General features: G+C 40.1%; 1 protein-coding gene across 1 annotated transcript in view; it reads right to left on the bottom strand.

Moving 5' to 3' along the window:
* LOC108715044 (kelch domain-containing protein 8B) overlaps positions 1-13,592 on the bottom strand; it is a 131,756-nt gene extending 118,164 nt beyond the window's left edge. Inside the window, exon 1 of the mRNA XM_018259897.2 lies at positions 13,304-13,592. The gene's annotated coding sequence lies outside the window, so the exon portion shown is untranslated. The remainder of the gene's footprint in view (positions 1-13,303) is intronic.
* Positions 13,593-14,213: the final 621 nt, after the last annotated feature.

The raw sequence follows: 14,213 nt of genomic DNA, 5'->3' as shown, positions 1-14,213 counted from the left end.
GTAGATCCCGATTTACCTTTTGGGCACGCCTACAGTAGAGTGTGTTTGTGTTGCCTAGAACAGAAGATAAAGTGGGATAGAATATTCTTCAGCATCTCCTGCATTCCTTTTTACACCTTTTCCATCTCTAACCTTTCATTGTACCAGTCCCTGGATCAACTTGTACTATGAGCTATCTCCCATATCCCTGTATTCCCTCACTTGCTAAACACCATCCAACCCCTTCTTATACCTATCTAATGTATCAGCCTGTACCACTGATTCAGGGAGACAATTCCACATCTTCACAGCTCTCACTGTAACAAACCCCTTCTGAATATTTATATATCTTTTCTTCTAATTGGAATGGGTGACCTCATGTCAGCTGGAAAGCCCTACTGGTAATTAATTAGAGAGATTATTATATGATCCCCTTATATATTTATACATAGTTATCATATCACCCCTTAAGCGCCTCTTCTCCAGCGTGAACATCCCCAATTTGGACAGTCTTTCCTCATAGCTAAGATTTTCATACCTTTTACCAGCTTAGTTGCGCTTCTCTAATTCGATAATATCCGATTTAAGCACTAGAGACCAAAACTGTACGGCATATTCTAGATGGGGCCTTATCAGTGCTCTATACAGTGGAAGAAAAACCCCTTCCTCCCGTGACTCTATGCCCCTTTTAATACAGCTCAAGACCTTATTTGCCCTTGATGCTGCTGACTGGCATTGCTTGCTACAGCCAAGTTTATTATCTACAAGGACTCCAAGGTCCTCTTCCATCATGGGGGTATATTTATCAAAGAGTGAAGTTAATAGTGAAGTTCCGCCACTAGAGTGAAATTCCGCCACTTTCCATTCATTTCTATGGGGTTTTTAAAGGCGTATTTATCAAAGGGTGAACTTTCACTTTCACCCATTGATAAATGTGCCTTTCAAAATCCCAATACAAAGCATAACCCATTGCTTTGAGCAAACACATATCATATGCTGGAACAAATTGATTTATAAAGGTTGCCACTGAGGAGATGGCTTTGGTATGTTTAAAGATCACCTTATGGGGATACCCTGTAGTGATCTGTATTCCTTTTGGAGGAAACCTCAGGGAAAAGTTCTAGCCTGAGTCCCTTTCCAACTTTAGGCCTTTCACTTTGAGGCAGAGTACCATCTGGGGGAGCTTCCTTCAACCCATCAATCTTGTGGTGGAGCTCAAACATGCTCTTTCTATCTTGCCTGTCTGTCTTGCACTGCTAGTAATCATTATAACAGGTGCCCTACCTATCCCTGTCTAGATACCTCCTCATTCACTCTTCCCTGACTCTCTGATTAAGGGCTTCCCTTAGAACAACCTCCTTTACTAAGGCCTTGTGTCTCAGGTTCCCCAGCAGTAACCACCCTATTTAGCAGGTGGAGGCCAAAGTGAAAATGCCATGTGCTGCCACCAACATACAAGGGCACGGATTTCCATATCCATTAGGAGAATTCCAGAGCCAGTTGTGTAACTAGATTTTACCCCACAACAAATACAATTTAGGGACCCAAAACATTGGTAATATGTTCTACCAAGATATATTGAAATTTCTGATTAATAAGGGCCTTAGTAGACCCTCTACACTCCTGGCCCCCCTTCAATCGTAGGGTTTGCTTTCTCTACAGTTACACCACTGTCCAGAGCCAATAGGAGAATTCCCAAACTAGTAGGGGATTTAACTCTGTGGAGGCCTCAGTGAAGAAGAAGTCAGGACAGGAAGGAACCCCTTGAATGAGGTCTTGAAGTGCATAATAGAAGTATATGATAGACAGGGACAGCATTATAAAGCAGTGCTATGTTTTACACAGTAGGAACAGTGTTCGGGAGGGTTACTTGTAGATTAGCTGATTGAAGGGACTGTAAGTTCTAGTTCAGCTTGAAGACCCTTTACCTCCACTATGTGGTTGAGGCTGAGAGTTTCTGCCTGACCATGAGTTAACAAATCCATTGTGCTACGTTCCTTTTACCTTGTCCAAACCAATATTTCTATCTTTTGGATTGCCTTCTTTTTTTTTCCCACTGTGCGCAAGATGTGATAATGAATCCGACGCGGCTTTATCTCCGAGGGGAAACCCATGTGCGGAGATAAGCAAACTGTCAGAATGATATGGTAGGTTCAGCTAGTTTTCGCTGGAAATGATTCTGCAAATCCCGGACAGCGTTTTCTGACAGCTCTTTCCTGTTCTGTGCGCAGATGGCTGAACATTTTGGCTAAATGGATTTTCTGTTTCTTTCACATTACCATAACGCTTCACTACTATGTCTTTTCTACTTTGGAGATTCACATGTGAAATGAAAAGGGAGAGGAGGAAGAGGGTGGAAAGTACTTTTCTTGTTATGGTTCAGACTGGCTTACAAGGATACTAGGAGATCTACTGGTGGGACAAAGTTTCAGTGTTAGTTTAACCAGACAAGGGACATGGCTCTCCTCCCTTACTTTGAGTTAGTGGCTTCTTTCCTGTTCATATTCCGCTTGAGATCTGACATCTGTTCAGGGTCACCCCTAAGGTGGCCATAGACATTACAATTTCCTGGAAAGATGGTTTCTTTCAATACACACGAGTAGAGCTGAATCATCAGATATACAGTTAGAAACAATAGAATTCTATCTGTATCTGTATTGACATCCAAGTCTTCTGCCGATATCGGCCGGCTCGTCTCCCACCATACATGCACCGAATATCATACGAAAATGTGTTTTATACGATATTATCGGTGCGTCTATGGCCACCTTTAATCCATTATAAAAAGATAACACTACTATATTAGACATTTAGTCCTAGGTTCAACAATATGGTAGGAAATAACAGTTCACCTAAAATCATACCCTTATTGAGCCTCAAGCTGGGTTTTTAGGAGTATCTAGGAGTCTCATCCATAGTCACCTACAGGCATGGGACTTAAATGTAGTTAAATGTACTATTCTGGCTATATGTGAGAAGTAGGTAGGGTTTGCGTGGACAGTGGGCAGGGTCTTGGTCTAATGGTATATAGCTAAGGTGGATCCTGTTCTACTTGTTTCCAAGGCTATCTACCCAGGGGTCCAATGTTTTTATAACTGGGGCCCCCTGGTGGACAGGGTTCTAGTAACATAATAGAATGGGGCCGTATGATCCCTGATAGAGGCCTTTTATATGGGCATTAAAGTGTGAAATCAGCAATGTCTTGCTCCAAACCAATGAACTTACTTGGCTGCTTTTACATTGTTGTTGAAAGAATGGACAAGCTTTATGCAGACAGTGCCCTGGTTGGAACTGAACCCTGGACTGTAGCCCTGCAGAGCATTAAATCTAAACTGTAGCTCAATGGAACTGCTTTAATGCCCAAAGTTTCCTATGGATTTCCCAATCCACAGGGTCATTTCTGACACTGATACTTTCTTTCCAAATAACATCAAACTCCTACTGTACCCACATCTACTCTGTGATCCCTTCAGTACTAGTGATGGGCGAATTTACTCGCCAGGTGCAAATTTGTGGAGAAAATTGTTGACGGACACAGGCGCCAATTTTGACGTTTCCTGAATTTTTTGCCCGTTTCGCAAATTTCGCCGGAAATTCGCATATTTTGGGGCGAATCGACGGGACAAATTCGCCCATCACTATTCAGTATATTAGCCAGTATATTAGCCAGCAGAGAGGGAAGAAGAAAGCTATTAAACTGTCTGAAATCCTTTTCTCCTAGAGCAATAAGCTGATCACCTAACTGAACGGAAGGCTTGGTGATTTATATAGTGTGTTCCACTGGTGCCTGTAATAGCTGTTGTTCTGCTTTGTAATAGAACACAAATATTTCTTTATAGGCCAGGGAAACATATAAAATACAAGACTGGGGGGATTTTGTTCAGTCACCAACAATACAGAACAGTAATCACATACATGTAATACAGCCTGTCCATCTGGTCATATCTCTGTGTAAGGGACTGAGGGCAAAGTTACACTCTGTGTTTTTATGTGGCGTTTTTAATAATGCACGGTCGAGTGTAAATACTCCAATGAAACCACATGAGCATGATCATGTACATTTCTGTTTTTTCCCGTTTCCCACAATTCCACTTTTTTACTCAACTTTTGTGAGAAAAAGCCGAGTGGAAAAGCAATTTTTAGATGCAAAATGTAGCCGGACTGATCGTCAATATGCATCGTAATTACGTCACCAGCAGACAACGCCACAAATACGTATATGTGAATTCCATCTCGCAAGAGTTTGGCCTCCGTGTTTTCAAACCTGTGGATCCCATAGAGTTCAATAATATGGTGGATTTTGGCTTGCAAACACCCAGTTGGAATTGCTATAGTGCATATTCTATTATTTTCAGTAGGGCTTCATTTCGTGCATATTTACGCTCGACTGCACATTTTTAAAAATGCAACATAAAAACCATGTGACCTTGCCCTAACCCTCTTGACGCTCCTTATAGGTGCCCATCCAGTGTTACACTACCAATAAATAAAGCAGGCAGTAACCCTTCCAACACTTTCCTCTTATTTCTGTCTTTGTATATTAGGTACCTATCTAGTGCTACCAATCCCTATTTCTGTAGGGAAATAAAAGCAGAGCATCTATCTATCAGAGTAATAAAGCTTAAGCTGCATGTAAAGGTGGTCATAGACGCACCAATAATATGAACGTTTTAAACGACATTTGGCGCAGGGTGGGGACGAGCCAACTGATATTGGCAGAAGACTTGGATATCGGTCGATGAGGTGGGCGTAAAATTTTGATCAGGCGCCTTTGAAGGCACCCAAACATCGGTCACTGTTAGTGCTGAATCGTCAGAATTCTATTGTTTCTATTTGACAATTCAGCTCTAACAGTCAGTATTGCCAATGACCATTGGTAGCAGGAAAGATTGTAATTGTAACGTCTATTGCCTCCTTAATTGTTTGGCCCCAGTTACACCGTTCAATAAATTCGGACTAGGCTCTGACTCAGGGTCTCTGTTCTGCTGTATTTAGTCTCCAATTTCAGGGAACAGTAACATCTAAAAATGAAAGTGTTTTAAAGAAATGACGATAAAATATGTAATGGTGCCCTGCCTTAGTAAAACTGGTGTGTTTGTATAATTTATATACAACTATAATATAAACAAGCTGCTGTGTAGCCATGGGGGCAGCCATTCAAGCACAGGATACACAGTAGATAACAGATAAGTACTACTATAGTTTATATAAACAAGCTGCTGTGTAGCCATGGGGGCATCCATTCAAGCCAGGGGGCGTAACTATAGAGGAAGCAGACCCTGCGGCTGCTGGGGGGCCCCAGGAGGTATAGGGGCCCCATGAGGCCCTAATTCGTATACAATTTCAATAAATGTTGGTAAAATATGTCAATCTCTAGACATTTTGGGGCCCTGAAACATAATTTGCTGTGGGGCCCAGTAACATCTAGTTACACCACTGATTCAAGCACAGGATACACAGTAGATAACAGATAAGTACTACTATAGTTTATATAAACAAGCTGCTGTGTAGCCATGGGGCAGCCATTCAAGCACAGGATACACAGTAGATAACAGATAAGTACTACTATAGTTTATATAAACAAGCTGGTGTGTAGCCATGGGGGCAGCCATTCAAGCACAGGATACACAGTAGATAAGAGATAAGTACTACTATAGTTTATATAAACAAGCTGCTGTGTAGCCATGGGGCAACCATTCAAGCACAGGATACACAGTAGATAACAGATAAGTACTACTATAGTTTATATAAACAAGCTGTTGTGTAGCCATGGGGGCAGCCATTCAAGCACAGGATACGCAGTAGATAACAGATAAGTACTACTATAGTTTATATAAACAAGCTGTTGTGTAGCCATGGGGGCAGCCATTCAAGCACAGGATACACAGTAGATAACAGATAAGTACTACTATAGTTTATATAAACAAGCTGCTGTGTAGCCATGGGGCAACCATTCAAGCACAGGATACACAGTAGATAACAGATAAGTACTACTATAGTTTATATAAACAAGCTGCTGTGTAGCCATGGGGCAACCATTCAAGCACAGGATACACAGTAGATAACATAAGTACTACTATAGTTTATATAAACAAGCTGCTGTGTAGCCATGGGGGCAGCCATTCAAGCACAGGATACACATTAGATAACAGATAAGTACTACTATAGTTCATATAAACAAGCTGCTGTGTAGCCCTGGGGGCAGCCATTCAAGCACAAGATACACAGTAGATAAAAGATTCTGAAGAATCCCATTGTATAATAAAGAGCTTATCTGTTATCTACTGTGCATCCTGTGCCTTTTCTCCTTTTTCAGCTTTGAATGTAGTAAATCCTAGACACAACCCACTGGTTACCTGCCTTTCTGTGAGTAACCTGCAGGTACCAAACTTGATGGAGGGGCCTAAGTTCAGTTTCCTCCCACATCCCAATTCACGTGGGTTAATGCTCTCATGATATTGACCCTAGTGCATACTGAACAATCTCTGAAAAGTTTTGTGTAGTAGCTATGCCTGAACAACTGGAAAAGCTCCAAGCAAACAGAAAGCAAAAATAATTCAGTCTTCCATGACTGCTTTCCATGCTTCATTACTTTTGATTTACATTATGGCCAAATCATTACAGAAGGGTAAGTTACAATACAGCTTTCTATTATATAAGCGTACACCGTCTTCCCTTCCTTGACAGGAGTTAATATGAATGAGACTGCAGGTGTAGCACCTAAAAAAAATCAATTTATTTTTGCATTCAAATTCCGAGGTACCTGGCAAAGGAAAAGTGCCGGCAGTTCTATAGTTTCACAGTCATAGGCTGGAAAAGGAAATTGTTCTTTAAATGTACCTTGTTCCTTAAAGTAACAAAAAGTAACTCACTTCAAAAAATATAACTCTGGGCAAAGTATGTATAAAAAAAACAAAGCTATTAGCAGTGTATGATGTAATATGAATCATGTGGATAAGGTCACCCAACTTCTAGTTTAAAGGGATCCTGTCATCGGAAAACATGTTTTTTTCAAAACACATCAGTTAATAGTGCTACTCCAGCAGAATTCTGCACTGAAATCCATTTCTCAAAAGAGCAATTTTTTTTATATTCAATTTTTAAATCTGACATGGGGCTAGACATTTTGTCAATTCCCCAGCTGCCCACAGTCATGTGACTTGTGTCTGCACTTTAGGAGAGAAATGCTTTCTGGCAGGCTGCTGTTTTTCCTTCTCAATGTAACTGAATGTGTCTCAGTGGGACATGGGTTTTTACTATTGAGTGTTGTTCTTATATCTACCAGGCAGCTGTTATCTTGTGTTAGGGAGCTGTTATCTGGTTACCTTCCCATTGTTCTGTTGTTTGGCTGCTGGGGGGGAAGGGAGGGGGTGACATTACTCCAACTTGCAGTACAGCAGTAAAGAATGACGGAAGTTTATCAGAGCACAAGTCACATGACTGGGGGCAGCTGGGAAACAGACAATATGTCTAGCCCCATGTCAGATTTCAAAATTAAAATTCAAAAAATCTGTTTGCTCTTTAGAGAAATGGATTTCAGTGCAGAATTCTGTGGAGCAGCACTATTAACTGATTCATTTTGAAAAAAACATGTTTTCCAATGATGGTATCCCTTTAAGCATTATGTTTTGGTCCAGAAGGTTTAAATATTTCCTTGGGTAAAGATTACGTTGGTAAATGGTTCTATTTCAAAGACACAGGCCCCTTGGCCTTGCTTTATGGAGCAGAGAACTTTACTGATTTCTTTTAGATTAAGGCTATGAGTAAGCTGCTGGAGCCTCCCTTACTGGTGTACAACTCGTGTGTGCAACGCGTGTAAGCGTATTAAATGTCATACACAAAGTGGTTGCATATTATGTTTTCTTCTAGCGCCAGTGAGCTCATATTAAAAGGTTTGTTGAGTTAACCTCTAGTATGATGTAAAGAGTAATATTCTATCTGGTTGCTAGAGTCCAAATTACTTTAGTAGCCAGGAGTGATATGAATGAAAGAATGGCTTATGAATAATAGAAAATAATATAAGTTATAAAAAGTAATAATAACAATTAAATGGTAGCCTCACAGATCAATAGTATTTTGGCTGCTGTGGAAAGTGCCCTCCATTTAAATACTGGAAAGAGTCAGAAGAAGAAGGCAAATGATGCAAAAAGTACAAGAAAATAAATAATGAAGTCCAACTGAAACGTTGCTTAGCCTTTCTACGACATACTCAAAGTTAATGTAAAGGTGAACCACCCCTGTAATGCAAATAACATAAGTGACACAAAGTTAAAGAGGGGCTTAAATTTTATACCTCTGGTATATTTGTGCTACGAACACTGGGTACTCAAAACGAACCCAAATGTTCTCTTCTTGTAAAAATGAACTGGATCAGCTCAGACAAATAAAGCAAAAGATATAGTAGAGGAATGCAGCCAAGCCTTGCACCCGTTACCTACTAATGTTCAGAGCGAAGGAGTTAGTTCAGAGGAGCTCGGTTGAAAAGTAAACTTTCCTGTCCCTTTAAAAAGGTTGTTCACCTTCCAAACACTTTTTTCAGTTCAGTTGTGTTCAGATTGTCCTCCAGAAATAAAGACTTTTTTCAATTACTTTCCATTATTTATTTTTTACAGTTCTTCCAAAATCGAAGTTAAAAGTTGAATGTTGGTGTCTCTGGTGTTTGAGTCTGGCAGCTCAGTAATTCAGGCGCCGGCGCTGAACTGTTACAATTTGTTACATTTAGTTGATACAATTAGTTGATACAATTAGTTGATACATTTAGTTGATACAATTTGTTGATACATTTCTCAGCAGCATCTTTGGAGTATTATCAACTAATTGTATCAATTCTAACAGCCGCCTTTAATGAAACCCAGAGATTCTGTACAGCAGGGACAAAGATAAGAAATGATTCAACTAAATGTATTAATTTAGAACAGTTTACAGGGTCGGCGACCCCCCTTCCAAGAGCTGCTTTAGAAGGTGAAAATTGACACTTTACACTTCAATATTAACGGGCACACATGGAAAATAGAAAGTAATTGGAAAAAGTTTTCTGGCTAGAATCTAATTCGCCGGCAGGATGGCACTAAGGAGCGCTTCATTTTCTGAAGTCGCCCGAAGTTTCCTCGTGAGGCAACTTCGTGTGATTTCGGAAAACGAATCGCACTGATTTCCATCCCGCTGGCGATTTATATTCTAGCCGGCGGGACGCAGTTCGGGGAGATTAGTCGCCTCGAAGAAGAGGAGATTTGTCACTGGGCAACTAATCTGTGTGTGTGTCTTTGCCCTTAAGGTCCATGGAAGAAGTTAGTGCTTATGACAGTGATAAGAGCTTTCCTAATATGAGGGAGGCATTAGGGTCAAGAGCCCAATAGTAAGTGATAGGGAACCCTGGAAGCTGACAATATAAGTATTATATAAATAGAATGAGAGACAATTGGAAAACCAAGAGCAACTGAGAAAAGCAGATAAATAATAACCCCTGGCAATGTGAATGTAGAATGGGTTCAGCCATGTGAGAAAGCAGAAAATGACAAGGTTCATAAACACAGCTGGTGTTTGACGTGTCCCTTCCGTACATCGGGCTCCTCCGGAGCAAGTACATATTAAATGGGAACAGAACAAGTGGATATTTGCATAGAAGAGACTTTCTAACATTGGTTACAATTGTATGTTTTTTTTATATACAGGGTAGGAGTGATGGGCATGGAGCTGCAGGACTGACCTTCCTCTCTCTGTTATGTTGCCTCCCAATAGCAATGGCATCATGTATCATTTTGACTGGTGGAGTCAGTAAAATTCAGACTCTTAAGGAACCTGACAGTTTACAATTAAAGGAAAAATCATGATAGGGTTGTTTTTTTTTTATTGTTGCCCATGTGCCAATTCAGGAGCAACAATGAGTTGAAAGTTGATGGCAAATCCTGATTTTTTAGTGGATGAGTGTGCCGTGAGCCCCTCACCCTTCAGAGTAAAGTGCTGCAGGCAGAACAGTATTCAGAGGAAGGTGCAGTTTATTTTATACATTTTACCCATAATTTGCACTTTGCCCCAAGCTTTTTTTTTTCATTTTACATTTCCAGTAAAGCAAGACTGAAGCATTTCTACTTGGATGTTTTCATCAGGAACTGCAAATAACCTGGACATGCTGGGAAATGCCCGTTGCTTTACATGAGACTCTACCCACTGTCAGATACTAACTGCCGCTTTTAACGCTGCAGTTGGTGCTGGTTCAGGGAAGTTCTTAGCATATTGCTCAGTATAACTTCAAGCTAGACGGGATGGAGCCAGCTCCAATGTCAGGCTTTCCATAAGTGATGTCATAGGCGATGCAGAAATCCAAATGAACATCACACCAGTGAAGAAGGACATAGCAACCAATCAGCATTTACCTTTTATCAAACAATGAAAGCAAATCTGTGATAGGGTGCTATAGGTTACAGCACTGGGGCAAGAGAGTCAGTAAATGAGCCCCAAACAATAAAGCAAAGATGTAAGAGAAATGAAAACAATGGTAGGAAACCAGTAAAAGTAACTTATTTATATGCCTCCTATAGATTTCATCCTTGTATCCGACGAACGATCGTATTTCCAGATTTCCCGACCTGCCACTAACCATTCAGATGAAATAATGTAGTAAAAGAACAAATCAGACGATGTTCTGGGCGTGACAGCAATCGTACGAAAGTTATGTCCGACAGATAGCAGTGACAGTCACCCATTGATATAGTCAGATAGGCAATACATGCAGAGAAATTATCGTTATGCCGTCCCCCATAGACTCCATTTAAATCAAATAATTTAGGTTTTTAACAATGATTTCCTTTTTCTCTGTAATAATAAAACCGTACTTTGTACTTGAAAGAAGACAAAGCATGGAGATCCAAAATTACAGAAAGATCCCTTATGTGGAAAACATCAGGTCCAGAGCATCCTGAATTTCTAGGTAAAAGTTCCAACATATACTGTCTATACAGAGTATATATATATATATATATATTAGGGATGTACCGAACCCACTATTTTGGCTTCGGCCGAACCCCCGAATAATTTGTGAAAGATTCGGCCGAATACCGAACCGAATCCGAACCCTAATTTGCATATGCAAATTAGGGGTGGGAAGGGGAAAACATTTGACTTCCTTGTTTTGTGCTGAAAAGTGACGTGATTTCCCTCCCCACCCCTAATTTACATATGCAAATTAGGATTCGGATTCGGTTCAGCCGGGCAGAAGGATTCGGCCGAATCTGAATCCTGCTGAAAAAGGCAGAATCCCGAACCGAATCCTGGATTCGGTGCATCCCTAATATATATATATATATATATACACTATATCATTAATGACTATATTATGTCATAAGTATATTAACATAAATTAGGGTTGTACTCATATATTTAATTATGATAAAATGGGAACATATGCCTTGAATATATATATATACATATACACTATATTATTAATGACTATATTATGTCATAAGTATATTAACATAAATTAGGGTTGTACTCATATATTTAATTATGATAAAATGGGAACATATGCCTTGAATTATATTAAAATTCCAATGTCATAAAATATGTCCGGGTATATTAAATTATGTTGTCATAAAGAGATGCCTGCGATCATATTAAAATGATGTCGTAAAAAGCCAGGTGAAGGCTGGGACCTTGACATTTCATTGGAGGGCCACATCTGGCTCCTAGTAGGAGAGGTCTAATTGAAAATGATGATATTGAGACTTACAGCGAGCTTGAGAGCCTCACTAAATTCCATTGAACTCTCTGGGCAGTTGGGTTTCAGCCCATTGCACAGACAGAAGGCAATTCAATCGCTGTATGTTGGGAAGTTTCAGGCTGCTGCAGGGAACTCATATTCTCAGCTTTATACTGTCTATACCCAGTGATACTGTACCTTCTCTGAGCCTCTAACCCCTGCTCTCCATTGTGGGAAAGAGAAGAGTATTGACTGATTAAGAGATTGACCTCTGGGACCAGAAACCAATGGGACCTCATAGTCAATGCAGAATATATTATCTGGTCTTTGCAGCGCAGAGGCATTCAGGCGTAATTCAAATATACATTGAATATGACAGTATGCCTGGAGTAATAATAACTAGAAGCATGGATATTATTTACTCCTGTTTATTCAGGTATCAGCAGTCTGCAGCCCTCCAGCTGTTGTTGAACTACAAGTATTATCCTGGCATCGATCCCTGTGCCTAATCAGCAACACTTTATATACATTTACGTCTCTGTTAATTTCATGTTATTCTTATTTAAGCCCTGTTGTATTTCCTTTTTGTATTCCTGATTCCAGGTGTTTTGTGCCATGTATAACACAAGCTGCCAGTATGAACCTCATCATTGTCTTTTGTTCAGTTCATTTCAGCAAAGTAATCATGTCCTGATGACAGTGATGTTTAATTCATTGATATTATCAAATCCAGCAGGGGTCTTTACTTTTTATCATGTACTTCTGCCTCACTTAAAGGAGAACTAATCCCTAAAAATGAACATGGCTAAAAATGCCATATTTTATATAGTGAACTTATTGCACCAGTCTAAAGTTTCAGCTTGTCATTAGCAACAATAAACCAGGACTTCAAACTTGTCACAGGGGGTCACCATCTTGGAAAGTGTCTGTGATACTCACATGCTCAGTGGGCTCTGATTGGCTGTTGAGAAGCTAAGCTTAGGGCTCGTCACTAATTATCCAGCAGAAAATGAGCTTCCCCTGTAATATAAGCTGATGCTACAGGGCTGATTATTAAATTCTGATGCTAATTGCACTGGTTTCTGTGCTGCCAGGTAGTAATACTCTGTATAAATAACTAATCAGTTTTATATTGTGACATTTCTATTCTATGTGTACTGTATATTGTGAGTGGGTCCCTAAGCTCAGTAAGTGACAGCAGCACAGAGCATGTGCAGTGCAGAAAAGAAGATGGGGAGCTACTGGGGCATCTTTGGAGACACAGATCTTTACTGCTAAAGGGCTGGGGTTGCTTATAATGAACAACGTTTCTAGCTACTGCTTTAATTCTCCTTTAATAGGCACAGACAGAGGTTAGCTTGGCCACCTGGGTTCAACTGCAGCTAAGGCACTTTATTGAGGGTTTATTGACCCTTATGGTCCAAAAATATTCTGCTTATGTGGCTTCTAGTCAAACTGGTCTAAGAGTTCGGATTGTAAGCTCCACTGTGCAAAGAGTTCTAAAATAAAGGCTATTACTGCTCATTATATTATTATTATAATTCCCATTGAGATGAAGCCTGAACTGTATGTTACTCTGTTTCTAGAATTAGTGGATAAATAGGAGTTCAAACCCCATAAATTACTTACCTGGGGGTGAATCCAACATCTGTATCCAGAGACTTTTGGGTTCCAGTTGGAGAGAAGGAACTTCTCTCAGAAGGGAGTACAATGCCCTTAATGGTATTAGTTCTTAGTCCCAGAGAAGACCCTTTAGTGGTTTCCAATAATCAGTCCCGTTGTTTGCGCTGATGCCTGGAAGGTTGAAAGGGAAGAGAGATTTGTGCATGTGATGCTTTCTCTTCTGTATATAACATTTTATCCGGCTCTCTGTCCCTCCTCTCCCCCTCCTTACTCTTCCTCACGCTCTCTCATTCTCTCCACTCCCTGCTTCACTCCTTTGCTAGCTCAGAATTCGAGGCAAGAGAAAGGGGAAAAAAAGAAAAATGCTAAAACTCCCACGAGTTTAACTCTTTTTGTCCTTGGGGCCCCTACATTTAATTGATGCAACTGTGCAAACAGTGTCTTTTTTGCAGATTATAATTAAATTTTCCAGGGTGGTATTTCTCTTATAAACGATTCTTTACCTGTTTATCCTCCGAGCTCAGGAGCACTGCAGGAACAGGAGACTTTGTCTTATTTCGCTGGGTTCCAGGATCAATTAAGTTAAAACGTGTCCACCCTGCTGTGCTTAATTGGCTGTAAATTCAGATTATTAATGGGTTTTGGAGCAGCACTTGAACAATAATATAACATATTCATTTTATTGATTGTTTTGTTATACTTTCTATTTTAATTGTTGGAGAAATTATAAAATTCTCTCTGATAAATAAATTAAGTGATCTGCAAGGAACATGCAGCTGTCATTATTGCATGGGCACCAGGGTTGGCATGGATGGCGGCGCTGTTCTGATGCTCTCTGTGAAAGCAATTTGCTGCCAGCGATGGTGATAACTGGTACTACAAGCTCCAAAGTGATCTTTGCAAAACTTTGAATGAA

This window comes from Xenopus laevis, chromosome 4S (genome assembly GCF_017654675.1).
Source record: "Xenopus laevis strain J_2021 chromosome 4S, Xenopus_laevis_v10.1, whole genome shotgun sequence".
NCBI lineage: Eukaryota > Metazoa > Chordata > Amphibia > Anura > Pipidae > Xenopus > Xenopus laevis.
This window is presented reverse-complemented; position numbering and strand designations above follow the sequence as displayed.